Source organism: Candoia aspera, chromosome 2 (assembly GCF_035149785.1).
Source record: "Candoia aspera isolate rCanAsp1 chromosome 2, rCanAsp1.hap2, whole genome shotgun sequence".
Classification (NCBI taxonomy): Eukaryota; Metazoa; Chordata; class Lepidosauria; order Squamata; family Boidae; genus Candoia; species Candoia aspera.
In genome coordinates, this window is record NC_086154.1 from 241,167,212 (window position 1) to 241,184,491 (window position 17,280).

Genomic DNA, 17,280 nt, shown 5'->3' on the forward strand with positions numbered 1-17,280 from the left:
TCCACACAGTCAAAGGCTTTAGAATAGTCAATAAAACAGAAATAGATGTTTTTCTGAAACTCCCTGGCTTTTTCCATGATCCAGCGGATATTGGCAATTTGGTCCCTAATTCCTCTGTCTTTTCTAAACCCAGCTTGTACATCTGGCAATTCTCGCTCCATGAATTACTGAAGTCTACCTTGCAGGATCTTGAGCATTACCTTACTGGCATGTGAAATGAGTGCCACTGTTCGATAGTTTGAACATTCTTTAGTGTTTCCCTTTTTTGGTATGGGGATATAGGTTGATTTTTTCCAGTCTGATGGCCATTCTTGTGTTTTCCAAATTTGCTGGCATATAGCATGCATTACCTTGACAGCATCATCTTGCAAGATTTTGAACAGTTCAGCTGAGATGCCGTCGTCTCCTGCTGCCTTGTTATTAGCAATGCTTCTTAAGGCCCATTCAACCTCACTCTTCAGGATGTCTGGCTCTAGCTCCCTGACCACACCGTCAAATCTATCCCCGATATTGTTATCCTTCCTATACAGGTCTTCTGTATATTCTTGCCACCTTTTCTTGATCTCTTCTTCTTCTGTTAGGTCCTTGCCATCTTTGTTTTTGATCATAACCATTTTTGCCTGGAATTTACCTCCAATGTTTCTAATTTTCTGGAAGAGACCTCTTGTCCTTCCTATTCTATTGTCTTCTTCCACTTCCACGCATTGTTTGTTTAAAAATAATTCCTTATCTCTTCTGGCTAACCTCTGGAATTTTGCATTTAATTGGGCATATCTCCCCCTATCACTGTTGCCTTTTGCTTTCCTTCTTTCTTGGGCTACTTCTAGTGTCTCAGCAGACAGCCATTTTGCCTTCTTGGTTCTCTCTTTCTTTGGGATGTATTTTGTTGCCACCTCCTGAACAATGTTGCAAACTTCTGTCCATAGTTCTTCCGGGACCTTATCTACTAAGTCCAGTCCCTTAAATCGATTCTTCACCTCCACTGCATATTCCTTAGGAATATTAGTGAGCTCATATCTAGCTGATCTGTGGGTCTTCCCTAATCTCTTTAGTCTGATCCTAAATTGTGCAATAAGAAGTTCATGATCGGAACTACAGTCAGCTCCAGGTCTTGTTTTTACCGACTGTATAGATGTCCGCCACCTTTGGTTGCAAAGGATGTAGTCAATCTGATTTCGGTGTTGTCCATCTGGTGAAGTCCATGTATAAAGCCGTCTCTTAGGTTGTTGGAAGAGAGTGTTTGTTATGCAGAGTGAGTTGTCTTGGCAAAATTCTATCAGCCTATGTCCTGCTTCGTTTTGTTCTCCCAGGCCATGCTTACCTGTAATTCCAGGTGTCATTTGATTGCCCACCTTAGCATTCCAGTCTCCTGTGATGAAAATAACTTCTCTTTTAGGCGTGTTGTCCAGTAGGTGCTGCAGATCCTCATAGAACTGCTCTACTTCAGCTTCTTCAGCATCTGTGGTTGGGGCGTATATTTGGATCACTGTGATGTTAGATGGCTTGCCCTGAATTCGAATTGAGATCATTCTATCGTTTTTTGGATTGTATCCAAGCACTGCCTTAGCCACTTTACTATTAATTATGAAGGCTACTCCATTTCTTCTGTGGTCTTCTTGTCCACAGTAGTAGATCTGGTGGTCATTTGATGTGAAGTGGCCCATTCCAGTCCATTTCAGTTCACTGATGCCCAAAATGTCTATCTTTAATCTTGACATCTCACCAATAACCACATCCAATTTGCCCTGGCTCATAGATCTTACATTCCAGGTTCCAATGGCCTGTTGATCCTTAGAACATTGGATTTGCTGTTCACCACCAGCACCGTCGGCTGCTAGCCGTCCTTTCGGCTTTGAGCTAGCTGCGTCATCACGTCTGGGGCTAGTTGAACTCATCCTCTGTTCCTCCCCAGTAGCATTTTGACCATCTTCCGGCCTGGGGGTCTCATCTTCCGATGGTATACCGACATATCTCTGGTTGTACTGATCCATTTAGTTTTCACGGCAAGAATACTGGGGTGCGTTGCCATTACCTTCCCCAGGGATCGCATTTAGTCTGACCTCTCTGTCATGACCTTCCCATCTTGGGTGGCCCTTCACGGTTTAGCTCATGGCATCATTGAGGTGCTCAAGCTCCAGCACCACGACAAGGTAACGATCCTTTGCTGAAGAGGAATTTATTTGGACTAGTTTTTTATTTTAGCTAAAAGATAATAGATGCTTGCAGCAAATAAAAACTGAAGATATAATCTACAACTAGGCCCCCCAAAAAGGCACACTGGGGTGCCAATCATTTCCAGAAGGAGCCCTGCTCCCGTGAATTTTTATTTTTTTAAAAATGGGAAGATGGCATACTGAAAACAAAGCATTGAGGATTATGTTTCACTTCCAGGAGTGCTTTCCTGCTCCCAAGTAGCTTTCTTAAGAAATAACAGTGGGGCTCCAAAGATGAAAGTCAATCTGGAAATGGGAAGCCTGTGGTGGAAGTAGGCTAGGAGGAATTATCAGGTAACATTTTGGTGAATCATTGCTTTACAACTGATTAGATTGGTGTTTCTCAACCTCAGCACCTTTGAGATGTGTGGACTCCAACTCCCAGAATTCCCCAGCCAGCCATGCTCACTGGGGAATTCTGGGAGTTGAAGTCCACACATCTTAAAGGTGCTGAGGTTGAGAAACACTGGGTAAGATCCTCCATGAGAGCCATCTTCTCAAAGGACAAAGCCCTCCCAATTGCTGTTTAGCTACAGCTGCAAGTAAAACAATACTTCAGCAACATACTCAACATTGCAATGGTGTCCATAATTCCAAAAGGACTAGGAGCCTCCGAACGAAGATAAATCCCATCTGAACATTTGAGATTAGAATTGCATTTTTACGATTCCCTGAAACACAACAAATGTGATGTGGAAATCAGTAAGAAAATATAAGGCAGATTTTTCTTTTATGTATGACTTTTAGAAAGGATTACAGAGATAATTCATCATATATACAATTGGCAAAGTCATTATCCAGAGATGGGTATTTTCATGCCATAAAGTGTTAGAGAAGAGAAAAACACTGGAGGGGACTTGAGGACTGAATATGCTCCACGGACATGAAATGATGCTTGACTGAGGAAAAAAAAATACAGACTAGCAGGAGGAAGTGATGGAAGGGACTGTGCGTTGGCTGGCATTTCAGTGTCCCCTTCCACATGAGCTGATAGTTCATTGCAAGAGTAAAGAAGTGGTTTGCCACTGCCTTCTTCAAGATGCTTTGCAACTTCCCAGTCTAGTCTAATGGCCCTGGTATTCCCTAATGGTCTTCCCTCTGTCAAAGTTTCTTTTTTAAACCATGCCCAAGTAGATTGACCCAGACTCAGGAGAGACACAAAAGCACTGGACCTGGCACCAGGTGGTTTCTTTATATTTCTCTGTAAGTGCTGGGGAGATCTTTTTATTTTGAAAAGCAAAGGCATTCTATAAAAGTGATGTGTAAGACTTACAAGGGACACAGTGGCGCTGCGGGTTAAACCGCTGAGCTGCTGAGCTTGCCGATCGGAAGGTCGGCGGTTCGAATCCGCGTGATGGGGTGAGCTCCCATTGCTAGTCCCAGCTCCTGCCAACCTAGCAGTTCAAAAACATGCAAAGGTGAGTAGATTAATAGGTACCACTTCAGCGGGCAGGTAAATGGCGTTCCATTCAGTCATGCCGGCCACATGACCACGGAAGTGTCTACGGACAAACGCCGGCTCTTTGGCTTTGAAACGGAGATGAGCACCGCCCCCTAGAGTCGGACATGACTGGACTTAATGTCAAGGGAAACCTTTACCTTTACCTAAGACTTACAAACATGTGTGTGTGTGTGTGTGTGTGTACAGTGATAGACGTAGCAGTACCAGAAGACAGCGGTGGTAATAGATGTAGCACTGCCAAGTGACAGCAACATCAGGAAGAAGGAGTATGAGAAGCCGGAGAAGTCCCAGGGCCTGAAGGAGGAACTAGAGAGGATGTGGAAAGTGAAGGCCAAAGTGGTCCCAGTAGTGGTAGGGGCACTTGGAGCTGTGACCCCAAGCTGGGAGAGTGGCTCCGACAGATCCCAGGAGCAACATCTGAGCTCTCTGTCCAGAAGAGAGCAGTGCTGGGAACAGCTAAGATACTGCGCAGAACCCTCAAACTCCCAGGCCTCTGGTAGAGGAGCTGAAGTTGAGGAAGACACATACCACCCACAGGGGTGAGAAGGGAATTTTTTTTTCATACATACATACAGTATACACATATACACACACATATGCTTCCTATTACCTCTATCCTATACTATATTCCAGTGTTTCTTAACATGTGGTCCTAGGACCCCTGGGGTCCCCCAAGACCCTCTCAGGCATCCGCAAAATCATTTGCCAGCCTATGTTGAAAAACAATACAATATTAAAATCCCATCAAACAATCATGCAAAGCAGTGGCAACAAATGCACTTATTTTAATTTTTAATACTGTAAGTATTGATAAATATAACCTATACAAACAAAAGCTCTTTTGGGGTCCTAATTTTTAAAAACGGAAAGGGGCCACAAAAGAGGAAAGTTTAAAAAAGACTGCTCTATTCTATTACTATTACAACATTTTCTCTATCCTATACTCTATATTACAATTATACATCACTGTTCTTTTCTTATACAGGCTGTTCTGTCTTATTTCCCCTCTCTCCGGGATTTCTTCTGCTTTTTTCTTCCCCATTGTTGCTTTTTAACTGCCAGCACGTAGAGCTCTTGCACCTTTCCAAGTTGTGCTTCTCCTTGCTGGGCCTCTGTAATTTTTTCCTCTCTGAACCATCCACTCCCTCTGAAGGAAAAACACTTTCTTTCTTCTGGCTGTTGTGCTTTTCTGTTCACTGGTGGCTGCAGAGTTTCAAACACATGCCTCGCCTCCGACATCTGTGTCAAGGTTGCTCCTTTATTGCCCGGGAGAGGGGAAGAAGACAGCCAGGTGCCTCCAATTGTCTCAAGCTGCCTGCTCTTCCACACCTTCCAAGCACCAACCCAGCCAGAATTTCCACAAGCTCCAGAAAGTCGGTTGGGCCTGCCAGCTGCTCAGCAAGATAGAATTTGATGGCTCCAGAAACTTCTGCATGGAACACCCTACTGTAGTTACTCTGTGGGTTATTTCTCTTTCCACCCAGATGTTTTTTATCCGTTCAATCATGTCTGATTCTGAGACTGCCTAGACAAGTCCCTACCGTTTTCTTGGCAAGGTTTTTCAGAAGTGGTTTGCCATTGCCTCCTTCCCAGGGCTGAGAGAGTGACTGGCCCAAGGTCACCCAGCTCACTTTGTGCCCAAGGCAGGACTAGAACTCATGGTCTCCCACTTTCTAGCCTGATGCCTTAACTGCTACACCAAACTGGCTCTCCCCCAGATTATGCTCCTTTATGTAAGGAGAATGACAGCTGAAACATCTGTTCCCACTTTCTCTTGCACTACCATATTTGTTACCCTCTCTGTTCTTTCCTCCATTTGTCACTTGTTTCTGTGAAAATACTGTGCTATCTAAGGAGGTTAGTGGTACATTATTAGGTTGCTGCCCTAAACCCCAAAAATATTGAAGAATTACATTAACACCATAACATTTCATGTGATTACAGACTGAATCAATTTCTCTATGATTTGCCATAAACGTGTTATCCCTTACCCAACACATTTCTTTTGCACCTATGAATCTCACACTTCTACTTTGTCCACTTTCTCTCTCGGCTTGTGCTTTGCCTCTCCGAAGATAGCCAGGCCCTTTTTTGGACATTCATAAAGCAATTTATGAATCCTTCGAATGCTATTTTTATTTGAAGTGTACCCAAATTTAGTAGTTAAACCAAGCCAGTCTTTTGCAAATAATCATACCGTTAATTGGAAATTAACAACCGGGCTCAAGGAGGCTTTTCTCCAATTTAGCGTCCGAAGAGGCAAGCGCAGCCTCTCTTCGCACATGCAACGCGTATGTTATTTCAGCCGACCATATAACCTAACCTTCCCCCTGCGAAGAGATGGTTCGACCTCTATGCGCAGGAGCTGTGCCCCTTTCCCTACGGTCAACCCCCACCCCGCCCGCGTCGCTCCCCTTTTGAGACCCAGAGCTGAGAATCCGGTCAGCCAGAGACCCATTACGGGAAGCACCTCCTCTCCGTTTGCCACGCCCACTGCTGCACGTGACCACCATGTCCGCCAATGGCGGCCCGAATGGGTTCCTCACGCACGCCGCGTCGCTGCAGTTATACCCGAGAATCGGTGCTGAGGCGTCTCCGGTGCTGGGTTGGAGGGTGATGGCTCGCGGCCTGCGGGTGTGGCGCAACTAGCCGGGAGGGGACGCGAAGCGGTAAGTGGCGGAGGCGAGGGGAGGGGGTGTTGTGTGCTCGGACCCCGCTCCCCCAAGCCCGTTTGGAAAGGAGAGCGCGAGAAGGAAGGGCGTCTGGGGCAGCCGCGGGGCGAGGCCGAAGGGAGGACTTGGCGCTGCCCACGGCGGCCGAGGAGGATCCTCCCTCGACCACCGCGGCGAGCTCTGGGTCTTCTCCTTAGGCCCCGTGGAAAGGAAATTTCCGCTGGCCGTCGCAACTCCCGAAGGAGTTCAGAAATCTTCCTCGGCGCCCGTTAGGACCGCCGGGCTCGGGCTGCCTGCTGTATTTTAAAGGCTGCTTAGGTCAATCCGTCCAAGAGCGGAGCCCATTTTCCGCTCTCCGGATCTGCCTGGCGCCGCCGCCGTGCTTTTCAAACCATCCGCATCGAATTGCAGCCCTGGGAGCAAAAGCGCGGGGGGGGATTTCCCAGACCTTTTTTCTGTGTGCTTTTCTGATGTGCTCTGTGTGTGTGTGAAGTTTTGGAGCGATTCCACCTCGCACTCTTATTTTATCTCGTGTTCAGAACAGAGTTGGGCAACGGCCGTCGATCAGTAAATAAATATTCCTGGGTATGATTACGGTGACCATATTTTCTTGGAAAAAATAAAGGACAAACCTGAAAAAGGGACAAATCTGAAAGAGGTTCATGAAAAAAAATGTAATTGTTTATCTTTAGAACTTTGCTTTGCAAAGGAAAATTCAAGAGCAAAACCAAGAAAAACTTTACTAAAATGCATATTTTAATAAATATATCTAAAAAGTATAAAAAGCTTTGAAGTTATAAGAAGCAAGTATTTAAAAAGGATTTTTGCAATCCGACTGTGCATTAAGTGGTACCGTTTGTATGGCAAAAGTTAAATTATTAAAATGAGAAAAGTGAGTTTTTGAAAAAATAAATCTAAAGGACAGCTTTCTGAAATAAAGGACTGGCCTTTCTAATAAAGGTTGTGTGGTCACTGTAGGTCTGATGGCCTGGAAGAAATAACTTTATTGTTGGATATTGAAGAGGTTCTCCTCAGCTCACTTCTCCTTTCCTGACATCCTTTCCACCTCAGCTGTTCTGTCTAAGCAAATAAACTCTTCGTTTGGACTCAGATCAGACAGATAGCATGAATTCATTCATGGCTCTTTAGTCTTTCTGTCCTCCCGAAGTGCTTTCAAATTCTGATTAGTCTTCTCTGCGATGTAGTTATCTGCTGCTTCCTTCTGCTGCTTCCTTGTACCTGTATGGTCTTGTATAAGTGGAAACCCGAGTTGGGGCTGTATCTCATAGGACCACATGAATGCATAATGCAGATTAGATGCACACACTGCAGTATAAAAGTTTGGATATCAGGGGAAGGATGTTTCTAGAATTCTTCCCAATTACAGCCCAGTGTTCCATGTTAAGGGAGCGTTGATTTTTGTGTACTGAAGTACCTGCTCATTCCTCTCAGCTATACAAGCTTTATAATAAAGAGCTATGAAGTTCTGTATAGTGTCTATATCATTTGTACTTCCCACGAATTAAAGTCCAGTACTTATAATTGCAGTTAACCATATACTTTCCTTGTTTACCTTTGTTTCTTTTCTTCCTCTCCTTGGTTATTTTTCTTCTGTCTCCCACCGTTTCCAGATTAAATTGGCTTATAATAGTAAAGTCTGTATTTTTTTCTTACATTAATGGAGGAAAAAATACATGCAAATGGCAATTATGTATTGTAATCCACAAAGAAAGCTTGGAAATTGGCAATACTGTATATAATATCTACCAGTTATAATAAACTTTGAAGCGCTACATATAATAGCAATGATCAGCACTGATGTTTATTTTAAATAATAGTCAAACTGTATCATACAGGGAGAATTAGTGTGCCCAATAAGGGAAATTCCACAGAAAAATTTAGCGCTGTTACTTAGGGTAGTATGTGAGCATCATTTCCGTCATGCGCGTTTCCTGGCAGATTGTATGTTGAGAACACTTGAAAACAGGTTTTCTGAAATTTGACACTAATTTAACCCTCTTAAGTTAATTCTTTTCAATAAACAGTAGAAAACAGTTGCAACAACCGGAACAATTTTCTTAAGGAAATTCCTGAATTGCTCTCAAATACATACAAGGAAGCATTTGTTGTTGCTGTTTTCCTATTTTGTATAACATCCTGTTAACCTTTCTTACTGAAATTATCAACATGATATAATATCTTTTGAAAAGTCACCCTTTCTTTTCCACTTGAATGCCTCCAAATGTAAATATTTAGGAAAGGAAGATATCTTATAGTCATATCAGCAAAAAAGGTATTTGCAATTAAACTTACCATAAAATAGGGTTGGTTTCTAAATATAAATGGAACAACTTTCATGTAACTCTTTTTAGTAATGTAGAGAAGATTAGACTAGATTACTAGCCTTAGTCATTCACATCCAGCATTTTCTGCTAAGTATAAGGACAATAATCAGTCTGTGTTGACACATTTTGGCCAGTGTGCTGCAAGTGAAATCAAAAGCCAGCTTTACCCCAGGCATATTCACTCTGTTCTATGCAAGATAGGATCTCTAATTTAGAGATAACCTACAAACTGTTGCCCACATTTAATGTATTTATAGATCAATGTATAAGAAATTGCTGTGGAATTGGAGGTAATTTGGTTAGGAATGTGAATATGCATATGCTTTTGTATACCTATGCTGTATTGTTGGCTGAGAATATGAGTGATTTGCAGCAAATTTAGACTATATAATGCAATGGGGAGTACTGATTTGAAAATCAGGGTATTTAAGATGTAATTGTATTTATTATGGATAATGGAGATGTCTGTGTAAATATTACTACAATTTTTACTAAAGATGGGAAATTAGATGGGGACTTTTTAAGGCATGCAAATGCTGAGAGAAAGGTAGAGGGTAGTATGTGGTCTGTTTTGAAGAACAAATATTTGTTAAGAGGAAGGGGAAGACTGAAAAAATTGCGGTGTGGAGAGCCTCAAAAAGAGAGATGAGAAGTTTAAGGAACAAAATGTAATGACAGAATCAGTGCATAATGTGGTGAAAGCAGTGGTGGTTTGTAAGGATAGAGAGGAATGAAGAAGTGTGTGCAAACTAGCTTTAGCTATATTTTATTTTCATGTCTCATACCTTTAATTTTTTACTGTTTCTTTTCTGTGCTTTGGATAATGTTGCTGACCCTGAAAGGGACTAGCGTGAGGGATACTTACATATGTATTTGTAAATATAATATTCTGCTTAACCCGATTGAAGAAATGGCTCAGATGCATCCAATTCTGCTTAGGATTTGGCTTTTTGAAACGTTTATACTATACTTGCTATTTGGGGGGAGATGGGCAGTGGCAAAATTTGAAATATAAATAAATAGAGCAATTAGCTTGTCTAATATTTATTTTTGTTTCTTTTAAGAGGTTTTAGAAATAGTCAGTTCACTATATCTAAGGTATCCATAGGATCTATGTAAAATTCTTACAATATGCATCTTTTAAATACAAAAATTGTATTCATATTTTATACATATCCATATCCATATATAGGATATATATTCATTTTTTCAGTGGAAAGAGATTTTCATGCCCTTTTTAAAAAGGGATAGATGTTTACATTGTTAGATAAAAATACCAGTTTCAGAACTGAGGTTGCACAGGAATCACTAGAAGCAGTTACATATGTAAATCAGAGTTTTCTGCAACTTTGGCTTGCTGAGAAGAAGCAAACTGCCAGTATTGCTTGATCACTACATCTATGGGAGCTTGTTTTGTAGCTTGTTTATCATGATGTGCAAAGTAGAGTCTTAATTTTACTCTAGGTTGACTCCTGGTTTGCATGTCAAGATAAACCACAGGAAGAGCCTCTGCAAGTTATTTAGCTGCTCACACTGCAGGAAATACTAGTTTGTAATGATATGAGAATGTGGTCATATCACACGCTTAAATAATGGCAAAAGATTCAGTTGAATACTTGAAGCATTCTGATCCATATCTATTAAAGGAATTTTATTAGAGAATAAATAGACTTCATCAAACTTTATGATCCATATGTAGTAGTCCTAATACCATAATATTACTTCTGCCACACCTAGGAGACAGGGAAAACTAATACTGTACTTTAATGAAGGCTGAATATGATGACATGTGGCAGCAAATACCCATTGTTATAGGAAAGTGAAATCATGTTTAACAGAGCAGTTGGGGAAGGGGCTGCCTGTTATTTCCAGTTCTTTATTAAATTGAACAGTATATAGCAGTACATGATCCAAATCATGTCATTTTTATAATTGATGCAAATGATGTACATCACCATGGAAATTTAGTCTGTTGCTTGAAATGTCTGTTGAAGTTTTATTGTAATGCAGTCCATATTGAAATAGCCTAGATTAAATGTCCAGCTAATTGTGCAATAGAATATGAAGTGTGCTTCCTATTATCTTAATATTCAATAAAATATTTATTTATTGAACATCCCAGATAGTGTTTAAAGAAGATTGTGTATTAGCTTCATTACATTGGCAGGGTAAAATGGATAAGGGGGCATTTGTTCATATCATATGGGCTTGTTCTGTTATTGCCCCACTTTGATCCCCAAAGATGTGAATGTATTTTTGAATTCTGTGCCAAAAACTTGGAATTGACTATGTGAAGAATTATGAATTTATCAAGCCAGGGGCATTGGCAAAAAAAATTACCTGTCAATGTGGGAAGGATAGCAGTATCCCAGATTTCTAGTCAGACTACAGATGTTCCCTTTCCTTTTATAAGCTGGGTCATTGTCATACATACGTACACAAACACACATAAACACATACTATTATCCTGATGTTCTATCTCAGAGTAAACAGTACAATTAAAATAGTTATTTTAAAATTCTTTTTAAAACCAAGCAATTAAAGGCAAGAGATTAAAAAAGGAACTTTAGCTAAACGTGGTTTACATTAACACCATTCACTGTACCTCTCCATACCTTTCTATCCTTGCAAACCATTTTTGCTTTCACCACATCCATGCATAGCTTCGATATTGCCTTTTGTTCTTTAGGTTCTTTCTTTGTGTAATGGAAAGCGTGATTATGTGTTTAATGACTTGTTTAAAAATTAGATCAAATATTTTCTTGTATGCAGCATAATAACTTTTATTGTCCTTTTCCCCTTTTAGCCTGTTTTGTGTTTTTCTTCATTTTCTTTAATGTTAACGCAAAAATAAAGCAATTTTAATGTTAAAGCAAAAATATAAATTAATAGTGATACCTTGACTGAGGCTTTCTGTGAATTATCAGGATTTGATAAAAAGTCTGTGCAACAGACCATTTCAACTAACAACCCATTTTGATTTCCCAGCAACATTCTGTCATGTTCACTGATTCAGTGTAGTTTATACATCGTAACGTTTCACATGCCATTGTCCTGACGCGCGTTTCCCTTGGGAGGGAGCTGCTCTGAAACCTTGTACCAAGCTCTGTATCTGAATTCCTTACAATGGAACGTGTTTGGGTTATGTCATCTGTTCAAGGCCTTTTCCTGTAGACCATCAGAAACCGTTAGGAGCACCTGGGATTGTGAACTTGATAAGATTCTACGGGGGAGGGATTTCATTTGCACTGAGGGTTTTTAGTTTGACTTTGGCGCACTTTCATCATTCTTAGCTTTCTTTGTGATCCTGCTTACTGTTCTTTAATAAATCAGATATCCTTGAATCTTGCCTGTGAGTCTGATACTGTTTTAGAATAGGCAATCATTACACATTCCTTTGATAAGCCAGTAGGGTTGTTTATAGCTGTTGCTGGCAAGTTCTCCCACCTCCTCCTTCCTATTATCTATCTAGCTATCTATCACATTTATATAGCCACCCATCTCACATGGTGACTGTGGGTGGCATACATAATAAAACAATCCAAATACAGATCAACCATTAAAAACAACCTATTTAAATTAGAAAGATAAAAGGCAAGATAAGGTACAACCATTTGGGATTCTAGACTGTAGACTAACAACTTTTTTTCTTTTTCTTCTGTATTCCTGAATATCATGTAACAAAAGTGTAAACTGGATATGTATGCACTCTATAATGTTGATTTGGTAGATACAGTAGAATCTTGGTTAACTGGAACTCAAGCAACCAGCAAAAAAAATGAAGAAATAATACGTTAAATAAAAATGTAAATAAAATCAGTTTTAGTGGAAAGATAAGTTTAAACTTGGCGCGCCAATCAGATCCCCCTCCAGCAGAAAGGCAAGCCCAAACCTGGCACACCATGCTGACCCAACACCCCCCCCCCCCGTCCTGACTACCAGGAAACACACTGAGACAATGACTTGGTCTCTAATATTTATTACTAGTACTTAACAAGAATCCTAACAAACTGAGGAAGCATGGGAAAAACCCAGCCATATAAACCCCAAAGGTTAAGGCGGTCCCGATCTGTGTCTCTTTGAATGGCTGAACAGTTCCTCAGTGCTACGCATGCGCTTGACAGTCTGGGTGGGAGCCCCCTGCTCGCCATCCTTACTCATGACACCCCCCCAGCAGAAAGGGAAGTTCAAACATGCCATGGCAATCCCCCTCCAGCAGAAAGGTAAGTGCACACCTGGTACACTGCACCAACCCCCCCCCCCAGCAGAAAGGCAAGTCCAAACCCACCTTTTTAAAGGTAAGCCCAAACTCATCCCTCCACTAGAAAGAGACTGGATCAGTGCAGCACTCCAAGCCCAAACCCACCCCTCTGCCAGAAAGGGATCAGCTGATCCCTCTCTAGCAGAAAGGCAAGTCCAAACTTGGTGCACCTATTTTTAATAGTAACCCTCAAGCACCCAGAAACTACATTTATCCGGCATCTACCAATCCTCATGGGTGCCGGTTAACCGAGATTCTACTGTATGTGCGTTACTCTATTTCTAGACCCTACCTAATTCCTGATTAGAGTTAAGGAAGGACTTGCAGATAATTGATTGCAATTTTTCCTCTGTGAGTCAGGCCACATTGTTCTTTATTAAAACCATAGATCTTCAACATTCAAAGCTTTCTTAGTCCATCTTAGTTGTCAGCTCCATTCTAGTTCTCCTTCCCCACAGTTCTTCTGGTAATTTACGATGTTGACTCTAATGGCAGCCCAGTAGCCATTTTCCCTCCTGTGGGAATTCTTCGTAAGTGAAATTAATTTAAACCCCTAATCTCAGTTTCCCTTATCAGAAAGTGTCAATTTGGATTTCTGGGTGGATACTGAGCAGCCAGTAGGGAGTAGGCTGAATATAGGCTGTCACAAATATACTAATAATAATAAAATTGGTTGATTCTGAAGTGATGCTTAATTTTTTCAAATTATTATCCCTACGCACTTATTGACTCTACTTGTAAATTCACAACTGAAATATTAACAGCAATAGATTAAAATAAAAAGTACATGTAATCAGTTCATTAGCTGAGGGAACCTTGTCACCCCAAAATAAGATATCCAAATGTAAATTATAAAAATATTTATACTATACAATATATATTTGAATATCAAGTAAAATTGCTATTAAATATTATCTTTAAATTATCTTTTTAAATTGTTCTTAACTTTCTCTTCTGATTTGTTAGAATGATAGTTTGGTCTAGTGGTTAAGGCAATGGGCTAGAAACCAGGAGACTCTGAGTTCTAGTCCCGCCTTAGGCATGAAAGCTGGTTGGGTGACCTTGAGCCAGTCACTCTCAGCCCAGCCTACCTCACAGGGTTGTTGTGGGAAAAATAGGAGGAAGGAGTATTAGGTAAGTTCGCTGCCTTGAGCTACTTATAAAAATAATAAAGGGATAGAAAGTTCTGATCTGTTTGTATATAAATAGAATTCTAAACTAGTCTCAAGCACAGGATGTTTTTGCTACTTAGATTTATGTAAAAGTTATACTGTTTGAGTTCCAAATCAAGAATCTGGAGTCGTTAAGATACAATAAGGTCTCAGTAGAAGAGAATATTTGTAGCTCAGGGTTGAACTGTGGAGTCCTTGGTGCTCTCTGACCTTGTTGTTTTCTTGCAGATGTTTCATTGCCAGACTAGGCAACATCTTCAGTGCGAAAAGGAAGTGGGCCTTGCTCTCTGTTTTATATACCATAGTTTGTCTTGCTTGTGTTGGTGGAGGAGGTGTTCTCTCCTTGGGAGTTCCTTGATTGAGCTGTTGTTTGCTGCTTGGTTGGTTGACTGAGTTAATAGTTCCTTGATTAAGGTATAATGTACTGTTTGATTGTTCATCTGCAGTAACAATCTAACAGTACATTATACCTTAATGTATTAATTTATATTTTGAGCAGGAAGAAGCTGATTTAATAGTGAATAATTTTATAAAAAGTCTGCTTTTGTACTGCAGAGGAGGACTTGCTCTATATCTTGACCTTGTAATATAAATTGGAAATGACAAATATCACAATTTTTAAAAAGCAGCAATTCAGAAAATGGTCCAAAAGATTTGGGAGAGGATCTCAGAAGAAACGAAGCTTACAGGCAGTGCCAAATCAGTGCAGATAGATGGTAAACTTGAAGCAGTAACTGCCTGTTTCTAGGGTCACAGGAATGTTGATTGTAACCATGAGATATAAAGACATCTACTACTTGCAATGAAGACTTTCTCCAGACTGAACATCCCAAGTTCCTTCAGCCTATCATAGGGCATTCTCTTCTGATTGTTTTTGCTTTTGTTATGGAATAATGAGGAAAAATGGTTTTGATTCAATAATCCTTGAATTCATTAATTATCCTGGTTTTAAGATTACATGATAAAGATTATGATAATTATTCTTAAGTAATTTCAAGAAGGGTCTAGAACCATTAGAGGGCAAGTAGATGGCACATAGAATGGTGTTGATCTGAGCCATATAAATATAGATGTAAGACATGAGAATGATTCTTTATACATCTATGCACCTTGAACTTGAATAACTTAATAGGTAAACAATAAGAGAAAATATTTAGAAAACTTTACAGTATAAGCACTGTCTTCATAATGTTAACATACAGAAGTTGAGATTATTAGCATACTTAAGAATTCACATAAAAAGTCAACCTAAATATTTACCTGGCAAAGTTGTGGTGCTAATATTGAAATTGTCAACAGATTATTTATAAGAAGAGTTAAGGCTTAATTGTGTCTGTTTTATTGGTTGTATCTTTGGTTGTGTTCTGGTCTGAGACTAATACTGTTCGTATTTAGTTATTTACATACATGAGTTGATGAGCAGAACAACAAGGTCTAGTAGACCAACAGGAGAACACAAAAATCAGTATCAGTCTTCATCATGCTATATGGCAAGGTGTCATGAAGCTTCCGGGGGGGGGGGGGAGTTGAAACTATCTACTCAGTACCTCTCATATTAATCCTACAAAATATCTTTGCAGTGTTAATGCTGAAGCTGAGCCCAAAATGAATTAGCTCAGCTGCTGAAGAAAGGCAACGTTGCAGGAGCATGTGGATGTGGCACAAATTCTGGATTGATGCTCTTGGAGAAGAATATTTCTCCTGGGTTTTTGTAGATGGAGATGACACCATTTGGTTCAAACTTAGAAGCTTTCATTGGCAGCAGTGCTTGAGGGAGAAGTAATGTAGAATCCAGCCCATCTAAGAATAACAACAGTGACCTTATGTAGCTGGACTACACTAACTAGCATGTACACATGCTAGTACAAGGCAGTTTTCTAAGGAGTTGTGAATTTCTGAGGTCTGGTACTACCTGTCTCCTCTCATCCCCCTTTTCCCACAATACTAACTCTCCTGCTGAGTACAAAGACTAACAAACAAGACTAACAAACACTGGACTGCCCTGATTTTTTTTTCCTTCAGTGCAAATGAATTATATGGAGGGTATCTGGTGAAAAGTTGTCTTAAAATCCCTTTTATAAGGCAAAATGTTCATAAACTATATGAAAAACAGTTATTTCTTTGCAAGATTTTTACTTCTGTTTTTACATAGATAGGTGTAGTTCATTATTTGAGTTGTGATCTTAATAAATAAACCACAATTGTGGCTTATTCCCCCCTTTGCTGAATTGGCAGATTCTGAACTTGATTACTCTGGCTGTCTGACCTTAGGGTAATCAAGAAACCTGATAAGCTTTTCTGGTCTGGAGCAGAGAAAACTGGTCCAAGACAAGTCTAGATTTGTTCTATGATGATTTTCTAAAGCATCTTTTGAGTCAGTGCAGTGGGAGGAGGACAGGATCATTTAAATTAATCTGGACTTTCATTTTCACTTCTCAATGTCAGAGGGTCCACACTGCATTAGATAGAATTCTGGCACAAACTCCCAAGACTACTGTTACTACAAGTTTTATATTTACTCTATCTTCTATAGTACTTTTTAGTAATACTTCATTATTTCTAAGCATCTGTTATACGTGATTGACTGTATAGTTTACAATCTGGTAATAATGCAATGTGTGATTATTCTCCTTTTCTCTCTTACTATCTTTGGTTTTGGTCTTTATGTTTGTATGTACAGGTAGTCCTTGAGTTATGAGGGCAATTGGGACCGAAATTTCTGTCGCTAAGCAATACAGTCATAAAGCACAGTATCACGGGACCACATTGCTTAGTGATGGCAATCCCTGCACTCCCTGTTGCCCTCCTTAAGCGAGCTCCTCACAGCTTCCTGCCAGCTTCCAACAACCAAAGTCAGTGGGGAAGCAGGCAGGAAGTTGCAAGTCCCAGGTGCCTTACAAGCAGGAAGGCAGGTAAGTGGCTGCTGCCAGGTGGAAGAGGGAGTGAGCGGGTGTGTGGGTGGTCGGGGAGGCATGGTGCAAATGCAGTGGGGCTTTTGGGGTGGCTGCTTCCAGGTGGGGAAGGCTCGGAGAGCATGCGCGAGGGGGAGACATACCCAAGCGACTTGCGACCTTCCCTGCCAGTTTCCCCATTGATTTCACTTGTGGGAAGCCAGCAGGGAAAGTCGCAAGTCGCTTGGGTAAGGGGATGGTGGG

The 17,280-nt window shown here is 40.6% G+C and overlaps 1 protein-coding gene across 1 annotated transcript in view; it reads left to right on the forward strand.

Moving 5' to 3' along the window:
* The first annotated feature begins 6,224 nt into the window (after positions 1–6,224).
* IL6ST (interleukin 6 cytokine family signal transducer) overlaps positions 6,225–17,280 on the forward strand; it is a 36,587-nt gene continuing 25,531 nt past the window's right edge. Inside the window, exon 1 of the mRNA XM_063295648.1 lies at positions 6,225–6,344. The gene's annotated coding sequence lies outside the window, so the exon portion shown is untranslated. The remainder of the gene's footprint in view (positions 6,345–17,280) is intronic.